Source organism: Rhipicephalus microplus, unplaced genomic scaffold (genome assembly GCF_043290135.1).
Source record: "Rhipicephalus microplus isolate Deutch F79 unplaced genomic scaffold, USDA_Rmic scaffold_62, whole genome shotgun sequence".
In the NCBI taxonomy this organism is placed as follows: domain Eukaryota; kingdom Metazoa; phylum Arthropoda; class Arachnida; order Ixodida; family Ixodidae; genus Rhipicephalus; species Rhipicephalus microplus.
In genome coordinates this window covers 985,398-998,177 of record NW_027464635.1, presented here as the reverse complement: position 1 = coordinate 998,177, position 12,780 = coordinate 985,398, and the positions used below count along the sequence as shown (strand labels likewise).

Here is a 12,780-nt window from a genome sequence, read left to right as displayed (position 1 = left end):
GTCACTGCCTGAACATGACGCTGCACAGGTGCCGTGGCTTAGTTGGTTCAAGCGCCTGTCTAGTAAACAGGAGATCGTGAGTTCGAATCTCACCGGTGCCTCGAGAGTCAAGACAAACGTCTCTCTAGCTTTTTGTTCTCGAAGTTTAGTTCGAAATACTTCTGATGGTGTCACTGCCTGAACAAGAGGCTGCGCAGGCGCCGTGGCTTAGTTGGTTAAAGCGCCTGTCTAGTAAACAACAGATCGTGAGTTCGAATCTCACCGGTGCCTCGAGAGTCAAGACTAACATCTCTCTAGTTTTTTTGTTTTCGAAGTTCAGTTCGAAATACTTCTGATGGTGTCACTGCCTGAACAAGAGGCTGCGCAGGTGCCGTGGCTTAAGTGGTTAAAGCGCATGTCTAGTAAACAGGAGATCGAGAGTTCGAATCTCACCGGTGCCTCGAGAGTGAAGACTAACGTCTCTCTAGTTTTCTTGTTTTCGAAGTATAGTTCGAAATACTTCTGATGGCGTCACTGACTGAACAAGACACTGCGCAGGCGCCGTGGCTTAGTTAGTTAAAGCGCCTGTCTAGTAAACAGGAGATCGTAAGTTCGAATCTCACCGGTGCCTCGAGAGTGAATTCTAGCGTCTCTCTTGTTTTTTTTTCGAAGTATAGTTCCAAATACTTCTGATGGTGTGACTGCCTGAACATGACGCTGCGCAGATGCCGTAGCTTAGTTAGTTAAAGCGCCTGTCTAGTAAATAGGAGATCGTAGTTCAAATCTCACCGGTGCCTCGAGAGTCAAGACAAACCTCTCTCTAGTTTTTTTTGTTTTCGAAGTTTAGTTCGAAATACTTTTGATGGTGTCACTGCCCGAACAAGACGCTGCGCAGGCGCCGTGATTTAGTTGGTTAAAGCGCCTGTCTAGTAAACAAGAGAGCATGAGTTCGAATCTCACCGGTGCCTCGAGAGTCAAGGCAACCGTCTCTCTAGTTTTTTGTTTTCGAAGTTTAGTTCGAAATTCTTCTTATGGTGTGACTCCCTGAACACGACGCTGCGCAGGCGCCGTGGTTTAGTTAGTTAAAGCGCCTGTCTAGTAAACAGGAGATCGTGAGTTCGAATCTCACCGGTGCCTCGAGAGTGAAGACTAGCGTCTCTCTTGTTTTTTGTTTTCGAAGTATAGTTCCAAATACTTCTGATGGTGTCACTGCCTGAACAAGACGCTGCGCAGGCGCCGTAGCTTCTCCAGATAAAGCGCCTGTCTAGTAAACAGGATATCGTGAGTTCGAATCTCACCGGTGCCTCGAGGGTCATGACTAACGTCTCTCTAGTTTTTTGTTTTTGAAGTTTAGTTCGAAATACTTCTGATGGTGTGACTGCCTGAACAAGACGCTGCGCAGACGCCGTAGCTTAGTTAGTTAAAGCGCCTGTCTAGTAAATAGGAGATCGTAGTTCAAATCTCACCGGTGCCTCGAGAGTCAAGACAAACCTCTCTCTAGTTTTTTTGTTTTCGAAGTTTAGTTCGAAATACTTTTGATGGTGTCACTGCCCGAACAAGACGCTGCGCAGGCGCCGTGATTTAGTTGGTTAAAGCGCCTGTCTAGCAAACAGGAGATCGTGAGTTCGATGCTCACCGGTGCCTCGAGAGTCAAGACAAACGTCTCTCTAGTTTTTTGTTTTCGCAGTTTATTTCGAAATACTTTTCATGGTGTCACTGCCTGAAGAGCACACTGCGCAGGCGCCGTGGCTTAGTTGGTTAAAGCGCCTGTCTATTAAACAGGAGATCGTGAGTTCGAATCTCACGGGTCCTCGAATGTCAAGACTAACGTCTCTCTAGTTTTTTCTTTTCGAAGTATAGTTCTAAATACTTCTAATGGTGTCACTGCCTGAACAAGGCGCTGCGCAGGCACCGTGGCTTAGTTGGTTAAAGCGCCTGTGTAGTAAACAGGAGATCATGAGTTCGAATCTCACCGGTGCCTCGAGAGTCAAGACTAACGTCTCTCTAGATTTTTGTTTTCGAAGTATAGTTCGAAATACTTGTGATGGTGTCACTGCCTGAACAAGACGCTGTGCAGGCGCCGTGGCTTAGTTAGTTAAAGCGCCTGTCTAGTAAACAGGAAATCGTGAGTTCGAATCTCACCGGTGCTTCGGAAGTCAAGACTAACGTCTCTCCAGTTTTTTGTTTTCGAAGCTTAGTTCGAAATACTTTTGATGGTGTCACTGCCTGAAGAGCACACTGCGCAGGCGCCGTGGCTTAGTTGGTTAAAGCGCCTGTCTAGTAAACAGGAGATCGTGAGTTCGAATCTCACGGGTCCTCGAGAGTCAAGAGTAACGTCTCTCTAGTTTTTTCTTTTCGAAGTATAGTTCTAAATACTTCTAATGGTGTCACTGCCTGAACAAGGCGCTGCGTAGGCACCGTGGCTTAGTTGGTTAAAGCGCCTGTGTAGTAAACAGGAGATCATGAGTTCGAATCTCACCGGTGCCTCGAGAGTCAAGACTAACGTCTCCCTAGATTTTTGTTTTCGAACTATAGTTCGAAATACTTCTGATGGTGTCACTGCCTGAACAAGACGCTGTGCAGGCGCCGTGGCTTAGTTAGTTAAAGCGCCTGTCTAGTAAACAGGAAATCGTGAGTTCGAATCTCACCGGTGCTTCGGGAGTCAAGACTAACGTCTCTCCAGTTTTTTGTTTTCGAAGCTTAGTTCGAAATACTTCTGATGGTGTCACTGCCTGAACAAGACGCTGCGCAGGCGCCGTGGCTTGGTTAGTTAAAGCGCCTGTCTAGTAATTAGGAGATCGTGATTTCGAATCTCACCGGTGCCTCGAGAGTCAAGACAAACCTCTCTCTAGTTTTGTTGTTTTTGAAGTATGATTTAAAATGCTTTTAATGGTGTCACTGCCTGAAGAAGATGCTGCGCAGTCACCGTGTCTTAGTTCGTTATCTCACCTGTCTAGTAAACAGGAGATAGTGAGCTCGAATCTCACCGGTACCTCGAGAGACAAGACAAATTTCTCTGTAATTTTTTGTTTTCGAAGTATAGTTCGAAATACTTCTGATGGTGTCACTGCCTGAACAAGACGCTGCGCAGGCGCCGTGGCTTAGTTGGTTAATGCGCCTGTCTAGTAAACAGGAGATCGTGAGTTCGAATCTCACCGGTGTATCGAGAGTCGAGACTCACGTCTCTCTAGTTTTTTTGTTTTCGAAGTTTAGTTCGAAATACTTCCGATGGTGTCACTGCCTGAACAAAACGCTGCGCAGGCGCCATGGCTGAGTTAGTTAAAGCGCCTGTCTAGTAAACAGGAGATCGTGAGTTCGAATCTCACCGGTGCCTCGAGAGTCAAGACAAACCTCTCTCTAGTTTTGTTGTTTTTGAAGTATGATTTAAAATGCTTCTAATGGTGTCACTGCCTGAAGAAGATGCTGCACAGTCACCGTGTCTTAGTTCGTTATCTCACCTGTCTAGTAAACAGGAGATAGTGAGCTCGAATCTCACCGGTACCTCGAGAGACAAGACAAATTTCTCTGTAATTTTTTGTTTTCGAAGTATAGTTCGAAATACTTCTGATGGTGTCACTGCCTGAACAGGACGCTGCGCAGGCGCCGTGGCTTAGTTGGTTAAAGCGCCTGTCTAGTAAACAGAAGATTGTGAGTTCGAATCTCACCGGTGCCTCGAGAGTCAAGACTAACGTCTTTCTAGTTTTTTTTGTTTTCGAAGTTCAGTTCGAAATACTTCTGATGGTGTCACTGCCTGAACAAGACGCTGCGCCGATGCCGTAGCTTAGTTAGTTAAAGCGCCTGTCTAGTAAATAGGAGATCGTAGTTCAAATCTCACCGGTGCCTCGAGAGTCAAGACAAACCTCTCTCTAGTTTTTTTGTTTTCGAAGTTTAGTTCGAAATACTTTTGATGGTGTCACTGCCCGAACAAGACGCTGCGCAGGCGCCGTGATTTAGTTGGTTAAAGCGCCTGTCTAGTAAACAGGAGAGCATGAGTTCAAATCTCACCGGTGCCTCGAGAGTCAAGGCAACCGTCTCTCTAGTTTTTTTTTTTCGAAGTTTAGTTCGAAATTCTTCTGATGGTGTGACTGTCTGAACAAGACGCTGCGCAGGCGCCGTAGCTTCTCCAGATAAAGCGCCTGTCTAGTAAACAGGATATCGTGAGTTCGAATCTCACCGGTGCCTCGAGAGTGAAAACTAGCGTCTCTCTAGTTTTTTGTTTTCGAAGTATAGTTCCAAATACTTCTGATGGTGTCACTGCCTGAACAAGACGCTGCGCAGGCGCCGTGGCTTCTCCAGTTAAAGCACCTGTCTATTAAACAGGAGATCGTGAGTTCGAATCTCACTGGTGCCTCGAGAGTCAAGACAAACCTCTCTCTAGTTTTGTTGTTTTTGAAGTATGATTTAAAATGCTTCTAATGGTGTCACTGCCTGAAGAAGATGCTGCGCAGTCGCCGTGTCTTAGTTCGTTATCTCACCTGTCTAGTAAACAGGAGATAGTGAGCTCGAATCTCACCGGTACCTCGAGAGACAAGACAAATTTCTCTGTAATATTTTGTTTTCGAAGTATAGTTCGAAATACTTCTGATGGTGTCACTGCCTGAACAAGACGCTGCGCAGGCGCCGTGGCTTAGTTGGTTAAAGCGCCTGTCTAGTAAACAGGAGATCGTGAGTTCGAATCTCACCGGTTCCTCGAGTGTCAAGACTAACGTCTTTCTAGTTTTTTTGTTTTCGAAGTTTATTTCGAAATACTTCTGATGGTGTCACTGCCTGAACAAGAGGCTGCGCAGGTGCCGTGGCTTAGTTGGTTAAAGCGCATGTCTAGTAAACAGGAGATCGAGAGTTCGAATCTCACCGGTGCCTCGAGAGTGAAGACTAACGTCTCTCTAATTTTTTGTTTTCGAAGTTTAGTTCGAAATACTTCTGATGGTGTCACTGCCTGAACATGACGCTGCACAGGTGCCGTGGCTTAGTTGGTTCAAGCGCCTGTCTAGTAAACAGGAGATCGTGAGTTCGAATCTCACCGGTGCCTCGAGAGTCAAGACAAACGTCTCTCTAGCTTTTTGTTCTCGAAGTTTAGTTCGAAATACTTCTGATGGTGTCACTGCCTGAACAAGAGGCTGCGCAGGCGCCGTGGCTTAGTTGGTTAAAGCACCTGTCTACTAAACAACAGATCGTGAGTTCGAATCTCACCGGTGCCTCGAGAGTCAAGACTAACATCTCTCTAGTTTTTTTGTTTTCGAAGTTTAGTTCGAAATACTTCTGATGGTGTCACTGCCCGAACAAGACGCTGCGCAGGCGCCGTGATTTAGTTGGTTAAAGCGCCTGTCTAGCAAACAGGAGATCGTGAGTTCGATGCTCACCGGTGCCTCGAGAGTCAAGACAAACGTCTCTCTAGTTTTTTGTTTTCGCAGTTTATTTCGAAATACTTTTCATGGTGTCACTGCCTGAAGAGCACACTGCGCAGGCGCCGTGGCTTAGTTGGTTAAAGCGCCTGTCTATTAAACAGGAGATCGTGAGTTCGAAACTCACCGGTGTATCGAGAGTCGAGACTCACGTCTCTCTAGTTTTTATGTTTTCGAAGTTTAGTTCGAAATACTTCTGATGGTGTCACTGCCTGAACAAAACGCTGCGCAGGCGCCGTGGCTGAGTTAGTTAAAGCGCCTGTCTAGTAAACAGGAGATCGTGAGTTCGAATCTCACCGGTGCCTCGAGAGTCAAGACAAACCTCTCTCTAGTTTTGTTGTTTTTGAAGTATGATTTAAAATGCTTCTAATGGTGTCACTGCCTGAAGAAGATGCTGCGCAGTCACCGTGTCTTAGTTCGTTATCTCACCTGTCTAGTAAACAGGAGATAGTGAGCTCGAATCTCACCGGTACCTCGAGAGACAAGACAAATTTCTCTGTAATTTTTTGTTTTCGAAGTATAGTTCGAAATACTTCTGATGGTGTCACTGCCTGAACAAGACGCTGCGCAGGCGCCGTGGCTTAGTTGGTTAAAGCGCCTGTCTAGTAAACAGAAGATTGTGAGTTCGAATCTCACCGGTGCCTCGAGAGTCAAGACTAACGTCTTTCTAGTTTTTTTGTTTTCGAAGTTCAGTTCGAAATACTTCTGATGGTGTCACTGCCTGAACAAGAGGCTGCGCAGGTGCCGTGGCTTAGTTGGTTAAAGCGCATGTCTAGTAAACAGGAGATCGAGAGTTCGAATCTCACCGGTGCCTCGAGAGTGAAGACTAACGTCTCTCTAGTTTTCTTGTTTTCGAAGTATAGTTCGAAATACTTCTGATGGCGTCACTGACTGAACAAGACACTGCGCAGGCGCCGTGGCTTAGTTAGTTAAAGCGCCTGTCTAGTAAACAGGAGATCGTGAGTTCGAATCTCACCGGTGCCTCGAGAGTGAATTCTAGCGTCTCTCTTGTTTTTGTTTCGAAGTATAGTTCCAAATACTTCTGATGGTGTGACTGCCTGAACGAGACGCTGCGCAGATGCCGTAGCTTAGTTAGTTAAAGCGCCTGTCTAGTAAATAGGAGATCGTAGTTCAAATCTCACCGGTGCCTCGAGAGTCAAGACAAACCTCTCTCTAGTTTTTTTGTTTTCGAAGTTTAGTTCGAAATTCTTCTTATGGTGTGACTCCCTGAACACGACGCTGCGCAGGCGCCGTGGCTTAGTTAGTTAAAGCGCCTGTCTAGCAAACAGGAGATCGTGAGTTCGAATCTCACCGGTGCCTCGAGAGTCAAGACAAACGTCTCTCTAGTTTTTTGTTTTCGAACATTCATGACTTTTTTTGCGCAAACACGTACACGGACTCAAGGAAAAGAGGCAAACGACACGGGCGCCCGTGTTGTTTGCCTCTTTTCCTTGTGTCCGTGTACGTGTTTGCGCAAAGTCATGATCGAGTACCAACTCGCCCAACTTTCAGTACTTTTTATTTCGAGGTTTAGCTCGAAATACTTCTGATAGTGTGACTGCCTGAACAAGACGCTGCGCAGGCGCCGTGGCTTAGTTAGTTAAAGCGCCTGTCTAGTAAACAGGAGATCGTGAGTTCGAATCTCACCGGTGCCTCGAGAGTCAAGGCAACCGTCTCTCTAGTTTTTTGTTTTCGAAGTTTAGTTCGAAATTCTTCTGATGGTGTGACTGCCTGAACAAGACGCTGCGCAGGCGCCGTAGCTTCTCCAGATAAAGCGCCTGTCTAGTAAACAGGATATCGTGAGTTCGAATCTCACCGGTGCCTCGAGAGTGAAAACTAGCGTCTCTCTAGTTTTTTGTTTTCGAAGTATAGTTCCAAATACTTCTGATGGTGTCACTGCCTGAACAAGACGCTGCGCAGGCGCCGTGGCTTCTCCAGTTAAAGCACCTGTCTAGTAAACAGGAGATCGTGAGTTCGAATCTCACTGGTGCCTCGAGAGTCAAGACAAACCTCTCTCTAGTTTTGTTGTTTTTGAAGTATGATTTAAAATGCTTCTAATGGTGTCACTGCCTGAAGAAGATGCTGCGCAGTCGCCGTGTCTTAGTTCGTTATCTCACCTGTCTAGTAAACAGGAGATAGTGAGCTCGAATCTCACCGGTACCTCGAGAGACAAGACAAATTTCTCTGTAATATTTTGTTTTCGAAGTATAGTTCGAAATACTTCTGATGGTGTCACTGCCTGAACAAGACGCTGCGCAGGCGCCGTGGCTTAGTTGGTTAAAGCGCCTGTCTAGTAAACAGGAGATCGTGAGTTCGAATCTCACCGGTGCCTCGAGTGTCAAGACTAACGTCTTTCTAGTTTTTTTGTTTTCGAAGTTTAGTTCGAAATACTTCTGATGGTGTCACTGCCTGAACAAGAGGCTGCGCAGGTGCCGTGGCTTAGTTGGTTAAAGCGCATGTCTAGTAAACAGGAGATCGAGAGTTCGAATCTCACCGGTGCCTCGAGAGTGAAGACTTACGTCTCTCTAATTTTTTGTTTTCGAAGTTTAGTTCTAAATACTTCTGATGGTGTCACTGCCTGAACATGACGCTGCACAGGTGCCGTGGCTTAGTTGGTTCAAGCGCCTGTCTAGTAAACAGGAGATCGTGAGTTCGAATCTCACCGGTGCCTCGAGAGTCAAGACAAACGTCTCTCTAGCTTTTTGTTCTCGAAGTTTAGTTCGAAATACTTCTGATGGTGTCACTGCCTGAACAAGAGGCTGCGCAGGCGCCGTGGCTTAGTTGGTTAAAGCGCCTGTCTAGTAAACAACAGATCGTGAGTTCGAATCTCACCGGTGCCTCGAGAGTCAAGACTAACATCTCTCTAGTTTTTTTGTTTTCGAAGTTCAGTTCGAAATACTTCTGATGGTGTCACTGCCTGAACAAGAGGCTGCGCAGGTGCCGTGGCTTAAGTGGTTAAAGCGCATGTCTAGTAAACAGGAGATCGAGAGTTCGAATCTCACCGGTGCCTCGAGAGTGAAGACTAACGTCTCTCTAGTTTTCTTGTTTTCGAAGTATAGTTCGAAATACTTCTGATGGCGTCACTGACTGAACAAGACACTGCGCAGGCGCCGTGGCTTAGTTAGTTAAAGCGCCTGTCTAGTAAACAGGAGATCGTAAGTTCGAATCTCACCGGTGCCTCGAGAGTGAATTCTAGCGTCTCTCTTGTTTTTTTTCGAAGTATAGTTCCAAATACTTCTGATGGTGTGACTGCCTGAACATGACGCTGCGCAGATGCCGTAGCTTAGTTAGTTAAAGCGCCTGTCTAGTAAATAGGAGATCGTAGTTCAAATCTCACCGGTGCCTCGAGAGTCAAGACAAACCTCTCTCTAGTTTTTTTTGTTTTCGAAGTTTATTTCGAAATACTTTTGATGGTGTCACTGCCCGAACAAGACGCTGCGCAGGCGCCGTGATTTAGTTGGTTAAAGCGCCTGTCTAGTAAACAAGAGAGCATGAGTTCGAATCTCACCGGTGCCTCGAGAGTCAAGGCAACCGTCTCTCTAGTTTTTTGTTTTCGAAGTTTAGTTCGAAATTCTTCTTATGGTGTGACTCCCTGAACACGACGCTGCGCAGGCGCCGTGGTTTAGTTAGTTAAAGCGCCTGTCTAGTAAACAGGAGATCGTGAGTTCGAATCTCACCGGTGCCTCGAGAGTGAAGACTAGCGTCTCTCTTGTTTTTTGTTTTCGAAGTATAGTTCCAAATACTTCTGATGGTGTCACTGCCTGAACAAGACGCTGCGCAGGCGCCGTAGCTTCTCCAGATAAAGCGCCTGTCTAGTAAACAGGATATCGTGAGTTCGAATCTCACCGGTGCCTCGAGGGTCATGACTAACGTCTCTCTAGTTTTTTGTTTTTGAAGTTTAGTTCGAAATACTTCTGATGGTGTGACTGCCTGAACAAGACGCTGCGCAGACGCCGTAGCTTAGTTAGTTAAAGCGCCTGTCTAGTAAATAGGAGATCGTAGTTCAAATCTCACCGGTGCCTCGAGAGTCAAGACAAACCTCTCTCTAGTTTTTTTGTTTTCGAAGTTTAGTTCGAAATACTTTTGATGGTGTCACTGCCCGAACAAGACGCTGCGCAGGCGCCGTGATTTAGTTGGTTAAAGCGCCTGTCTAGCAAACAGGAGATCGTGAGTTCGATGCTCACCGGTGCCTCGAGAGTCAAGACAAACGTCTCTCTAGTTTTTTGTTTTCGCAGTTTATTTCGAAATACTTTTCATGGTGTCACTGCCTGAAGAGCACACTGCGCAGGCGCCGTGGCTTAGTTGGTTAAAGCGCCTGTCTATTAAACAGGAGATCGTGAGTTCGAATCTCACGGGTCCTCGAATGTCAAGACTAACGTCTCTCTAGTTTTTTCTTTTCGAAGTATAGTTCTAAATACTTCTAATGGTGTCACTGCCTGAACAAGGCGCTGCGCAGGCACCGTGGCTTAGTTGGTTAAAGCGCCTGTGTAGTAAACAGGAGATCATGAGTTCGAATCTCACCGGTGCCTCGAGAGTCAAGACTAACGTCTCTCTAGATTTTTGTTTTCGAAGTATAGTTCGAAATACTTGTGATGGTGTCACTGCCTGAACAAGACGCTGTGCAGGCGCCGTGGCTTAGTTAGTTAAAGCGCCTGTCTAGTAAACAGGAAATCGTGAGTTCGAATCTCACCGGTGCTTCGGAAGTCAAGACTAACGTCTCTCCAGTTTTTTGTTTTCGAAGCTTAGTTCGAAATACTTTTGATGGTGTCACTGCCTGAAGAGCACACTGCGCAGGCGCCGTGGCTTAGTTGGTTAAAGCGCCTGTCTAGTAAACAGGAGATCGTGAGTTCGAATCTCACGGGTCCTCGAGAGTCAAGAGTAACGTCTCTCTAGTTTTTTCTTTTCGAAGTATAGTTCTAAATACTTCTAATGGTGTCACTGCCTGAACAAGGCGCTGCGTAGGCACCGTGGCTTAGTTGGTTAAAGCGCCTGTGTAGTAAACAGGAGATCATGAGTTCGAATCTCACCGGTGCCTCGAGAGTCAAGACTAACGTCTCCCTAGATTTTTGTTTTCGAACTATAGTTCGAAATACTTCTGATGGTGTCACTGCCTGAACAAGACGCTGTGCAGGCGCCGTGGCTTAGTTAGTTAAAGCGCCTGTCTAGTAAACAGGAAATCGTGAGTTCGAATCTCACCGGTGCTTCGGGAGTCAAGACTAACGTCTCTCCAGTTTTTTGTTTTCGAAGCTTAGTTCGAAATACTTCTGATGGTGTCACTGCCTGAACAAGACGCTGCGCAGGCGCCGTGGCTTGGTTAGTTAAAGCGCCTGTCTAGTAATTAGGAGATCGTGATTTCGAATCTCACCGGTGCCTCGAGAGTCAAGACAAACCTCTCTCTAGTTTTGTTGTTTTTGAAGTATGATTTAAAATGCTTTTAATGGTGTCACTGCCTGAAGAAGATGCTGCGCAGTCACCGTGTCTTAGTTCGTTATCTCACCTGTCTAGTAAACAGGAGATAGTGAGCTCGAATCTCACCGGTACCTCGAGAGACAAGACAAATTTCTCTGTAATTTTTTGTTTTCGAAGTATAGTTCGAAATACTTCTGATGGTGTCACTGCCTGAACAAGACGCTGCGCAGGCGCCGTGGCTTAGTTGGTTAATGCGCCTGTCTAGTAAACAGGAGATCGTGAGTTCGAATCTCACCGGTGTATCGAGAGTCGAGACTCACGTCTCTCTAGTTTTTTTGTTTTCGAAGTTTAGTTCGAAATACTTCCGATGGTGTCACTGCCTGAACAAAACGCTGCGCAGGCGCCATGGCTGAGTTAGTTAAAGCGCCTGTCTAGTAAACAGGAGATCGTGAGTTCGAATCTCACCGGTGCCTCGAGAGTCAAGACAAACCTCTCTCTAGTTTTGTTGTTTTTGAAGTATGATTTAAAATGCTTCTAATGGTGTCACTGCCTGAAGAAGATGCTGCACAGTCACCGTGTCTTAGTTCGTTATCTCACCTGTCTAGTAAACAGGAGATAGTGAGCTCGAATCTCACCGGTACCTCGAGAGACAAGACAAATTTCTCTGTAATTTTTTGTTTTCGAAGTATAGTTCGAAATACTTCTGATGGTGTCACTGCCTGAACAGGACGCTGCGCAGGCGCCGTGGCTTAGTTGGTTAAAGCGCCTGTCTAGTAAACAGAAGATTGTGAGTTCGAATCTCACCGGTGCCTCGAGAGTCAAGACTAACGTCTTTCTAGTTTTTTTTGTTTTCGAAGTTCAGTTCGAAATACTTCTGATGGTGTCACTGCCTGAACAAGACGCTGCGCCGATGCCGTAGCTTAGTTAGTTAAAGCGCCTGTCTAGTAAATAGGAGATCGTAGTTCAAATCTCACCGGTGCCTCGAGAGTCAAGACAAACCTCTCTCTAGTTTTTTTGTTTTCGAAGTTTAGTTCGAAATACTTTTGATGGTGTCACTGCCCGAACAAGACGCTGCGCAGGCGCCGTGATTTAGTTGGTTAAAGCGCCTGTCTAGTAAACAGGAGAGCATGAGTTCAAATCTCACCGGTGCCTCGAGAGTCAAGGCAACCGTCTCTCTAGTTTTTTTTTTTCGAAGTTTAGTTCGAAATTCTTCTGATGGTGTGACTGTCTGAACAAGACGCTGCGCAGGCGCCGTAGCTTCTCCAGATAAAGCGCCTGTCTAGTAAACAGGATATCGTGAGTTCGAATCTCACCGGTGCCTCGAGAGTGAAAACTAGCGTCTCTCTAGTTTTTTGTTTTCGAAGTATAGTTCCAAATACTTCTGATGGTGTCACTGCCTGAACAAGACGCTGCGCAGGCGCCGTGGCTTCTCCAGTTAAAGCACCTGTCTATTAAACAGGAGATCGTGAGTTCGAATCTCACTGGTGCCTCGAGAGTCAAGACAAACCTCTCTCTAGTTTTGTTGTTTTTGAAGTATGATTTAAAATGCTTCTAATGGTGTCACTGCCTGAAGAAGATGCTGCGCAGTCGCCGTGTCTTAGTTCGTTATCTCACCTGTCTAGTAAACAGGAGATAGTGAGCTCGAATCTCACCGGTACCTCGAGAGACAAGACAAATTTCTCTGTAATATTTTGTTTTCGAAGTATAGTTCGAAATACTTCTGATGGTGTCACTGCCTGAACAAGACGCTGCGCAGGCGCCGTGGCTTAGTTGGTTAAAGCGCCTGTCTAGTAAACAGGAGATCGTGAGTTCGAATCTCACCGGTTCCTCGAGTGTCAAGACTAACGTCTTTCTAGTTTTTTTGTTTTCGAAGTTTATTTCGAAATACTTCTGATGGTGTCACTGCCTGAACAAGAGGCTGCGCAGGTGCCGTGGCTTAGTTGGTTAAAGCGCATGTCTAGTAAACAGGAGATCGAGAGTTCGAATCTCA

The 12,780-nt window shown here is 46.1% G+C and overlaps 24 non-coding genes across 24 annotated transcripts; all 24 read left to right on the top strand.

The window, feature by feature from the left end:
* Positions 1-27: 27 nt before the first annotated feature.
* TRNAT-AGU (transfer RNA threonine (anticodon AGU)) lies at positions 28-101 on the top strand. Its single transcript has one exon. It is a non-coding gene; the product is annotated as a tRNA-Thr (tRNA).
* Positions 102-1,042: 941 nt separating this feature from the next.
* TRNAT-AGU (transfer RNA threonine (anticodon AGU)) lies at positions 1,043-1,116 on the top strand. Its single transcript has one exon. It is a non-coding gene; the product is annotated as a tRNA-Thr (tRNA).
* Positions 1,117-1,549: 433 nt separating this feature from the next.
* TRNAA-AGC (transfer RNA alanine (anticodon AGC)) lies at positions 1,550-1,623 on the top strand. Its single transcript has one exon. It is a non-coding gene; the product is annotated as a tRNA-Ala (tRNA).
* Positions 1,624-1,718: 95 nt separating this feature from the next.
* On the top strand, positions 1,719-1,792 carry TRNAN-AUU (transfer RNA asparagine (anticodon AUU)). The gene has a single exon. It is a non-coding gene; the product is annotated as a tRNA-Asn (tRNA).
* Positions 1,793-3,239: 1,447 nt separating this feature from the next.
* Positions 3,240-3,313, top strand: TRNAT-AGU (transfer RNA threonine (anticodon AGU)). The gene has a single exon. It is a non-coding gene; the product is annotated as a tRNA-Thr (tRNA).
* A 265-nt stretch (positions 3,314-3,578) lies between these two features.
* TRNAT-AGU (transfer RNA threonine (anticodon AGU)) lies at positions 3,579-3,652 on the top strand. The gene has a single exon. It is a non-coding gene; the product is annotated as a tRNA-Thr (tRNA).
* Positions 3,653-4,595: 943 nt separating this feature from the next.
* On the top strand, positions 4,596-4,669 carry TRNAT-AGU (transfer RNA threonine (anticodon AGU)). Its single transcript has one exon. It is a non-coding gene; the product is annotated as a tRNA-Thr (tRNA).
* A 265-nt stretch (positions 4,670-4,934) lies between these two features.
* TRNAT-AGU (transfer RNA threonine (anticodon AGU)) lies at positions 4,935-5,008 on the top strand. Its single transcript has one exon. It is a non-coding gene; the product is annotated as a tRNA-Thr (tRNA).
* A 95-nt stretch (positions 5,009-5,103) lies between these two features.
* TRNAS-ACU (transfer RNA serine (anticodon ACU)) lies at positions 5,104-5,177 on the top strand. Its single transcript has one exon. It is a non-coding gene; the product is annotated as a tRNA-Ser (tRNA).
* A 96-nt stretch (positions 5,178-5,273) lies between these two features.
* On the top strand, positions 5,274-5,347 carry TRNAA-AGC (transfer RNA alanine (anticodon AGC)). Its single transcript has one exon. It is a non-coding gene; the product is annotated as a tRNA-Ala (tRNA).
* Positions 5,348-5,442: 95 nt separating this feature from the next.
* On the top strand, positions 5,443-5,518 carry TRNAN-AUU (transfer RNA asparagine (anticodon AUU)). The gene has a single exon. It is a non-coding gene; the product is annotated as a tRNA-Asn (tRNA).
* A 94-nt stretch (positions 5,519-5,612) lies between these two features.
* Positions 5,613-5,686, top strand: TRNAT-AGU (transfer RNA threonine (anticodon AGU)). The gene has a single exon. It is a non-coding gene; the product is annotated as a tRNA-Thr (tRNA).
* A 265-nt stretch (positions 5,687-5,951) lies between these two features.
* TRNAT-AGU (transfer RNA threonine (anticodon AGU)) lies at positions 5,952-6,025 on the top strand. The gene has a single exon. It is a non-coding gene; the product is annotated as a tRNA-Thr (tRNA).
* A 266-nt stretch (positions 6,026-6,291) lies between these two features.
* On the top strand, positions 6,292-6,365 carry TRNAT-AGU (transfer RNA threonine (anticodon AGU)). Its single transcript has one exon. It is a non-coding gene; the product is annotated as a tRNA-Thr (tRNA).
* Positions 6,366-6,627: 262 nt separating this feature from the next.
* TRNAA-AGC (transfer RNA alanine (anticodon AGC)) lies at positions 6,628-6,701 on the top strand. The gene has a single exon. It is a non-coding gene; the product is annotated as a tRNA-Ala (tRNA).
* A 261-nt stretch (positions 6,702-6,962) lies between these two features.
* On the top strand, positions 6,963-7,036 carry TRNAT-AGU (transfer RNA threonine (anticodon AGU)). Its single transcript has one exon. It is a non-coding gene; the product is annotated as a tRNA-Thr (tRNA).
* Positions 7,037-7,639: 603 nt separating this feature from the next.
* Positions 7,640-7,713, top strand: TRNAT-AGU (transfer RNA threonine (anticodon AGU)). Its single transcript has one exon. It is a non-coding gene; the product is annotated as a tRNA-Thr (tRNA).
* A 265-nt stretch (positions 7,714-7,978) lies between these two features.
* Positions 7,979-8,052, top strand: TRNAT-AGU (transfer RNA threonine (anticodon AGU)). Its single transcript has one exon. It is a non-coding gene; the product is annotated as a tRNA-Thr (tRNA).
* A 940-nt stretch (positions 8,053-8,992) lies between these two features.
* On the top strand, positions 8,993-9,066 carry TRNAT-AGU (transfer RNA threonine (anticodon AGU)). Its single transcript has one exon. It is a non-coding gene; the product is annotated as a tRNA-Thr (tRNA).
* Positions 9,067-9,499: 433 nt separating this feature from the next.
* Positions 9,500-9,573, top strand: TRNAA-AGC (transfer RNA alanine (anticodon AGC)). Its single transcript has one exon. It is a non-coding gene; the product is annotated as a tRNA-Ala (tRNA).
* A 95-nt stretch (positions 9,574-9,668) lies between these two features.
* On the top strand, positions 9,669-9,742 carry TRNAN-AUU (transfer RNA asparagine (anticodon AUU)). Its single transcript has one exon. It is a non-coding gene; the product is annotated as a tRNA-Asn (tRNA).
* A 1,447-nt stretch (positions 9,743-11,189) lies between these two features.
* TRNAT-AGU (transfer RNA threonine (anticodon AGU)) lies at positions 11,190-11,263 on the top strand. The gene has a single exon. It is a non-coding gene; the product is annotated as a tRNA-Thr (tRNA).
* Positions 11,264-11,528: 265 nt separating this feature from the next.
* On the top strand, positions 11,529-11,602 carry TRNAT-AGU (transfer RNA threonine (anticodon AGU)). The gene has a single exon. It is a non-coding gene; the product is annotated as a tRNA-Thr (tRNA).
* Positions 11,603-12,545: 943 nt separating this feature from the next.
* TRNAT-AGU (transfer RNA threonine (anticodon AGU)) lies at positions 12,546-12,619 on the top strand. The gene has a single exon. It is a non-coding gene; the product is annotated as a tRNA-Thr (tRNA).
* Positions 12,620-12,780: the final 161 nt, after the last annotated feature.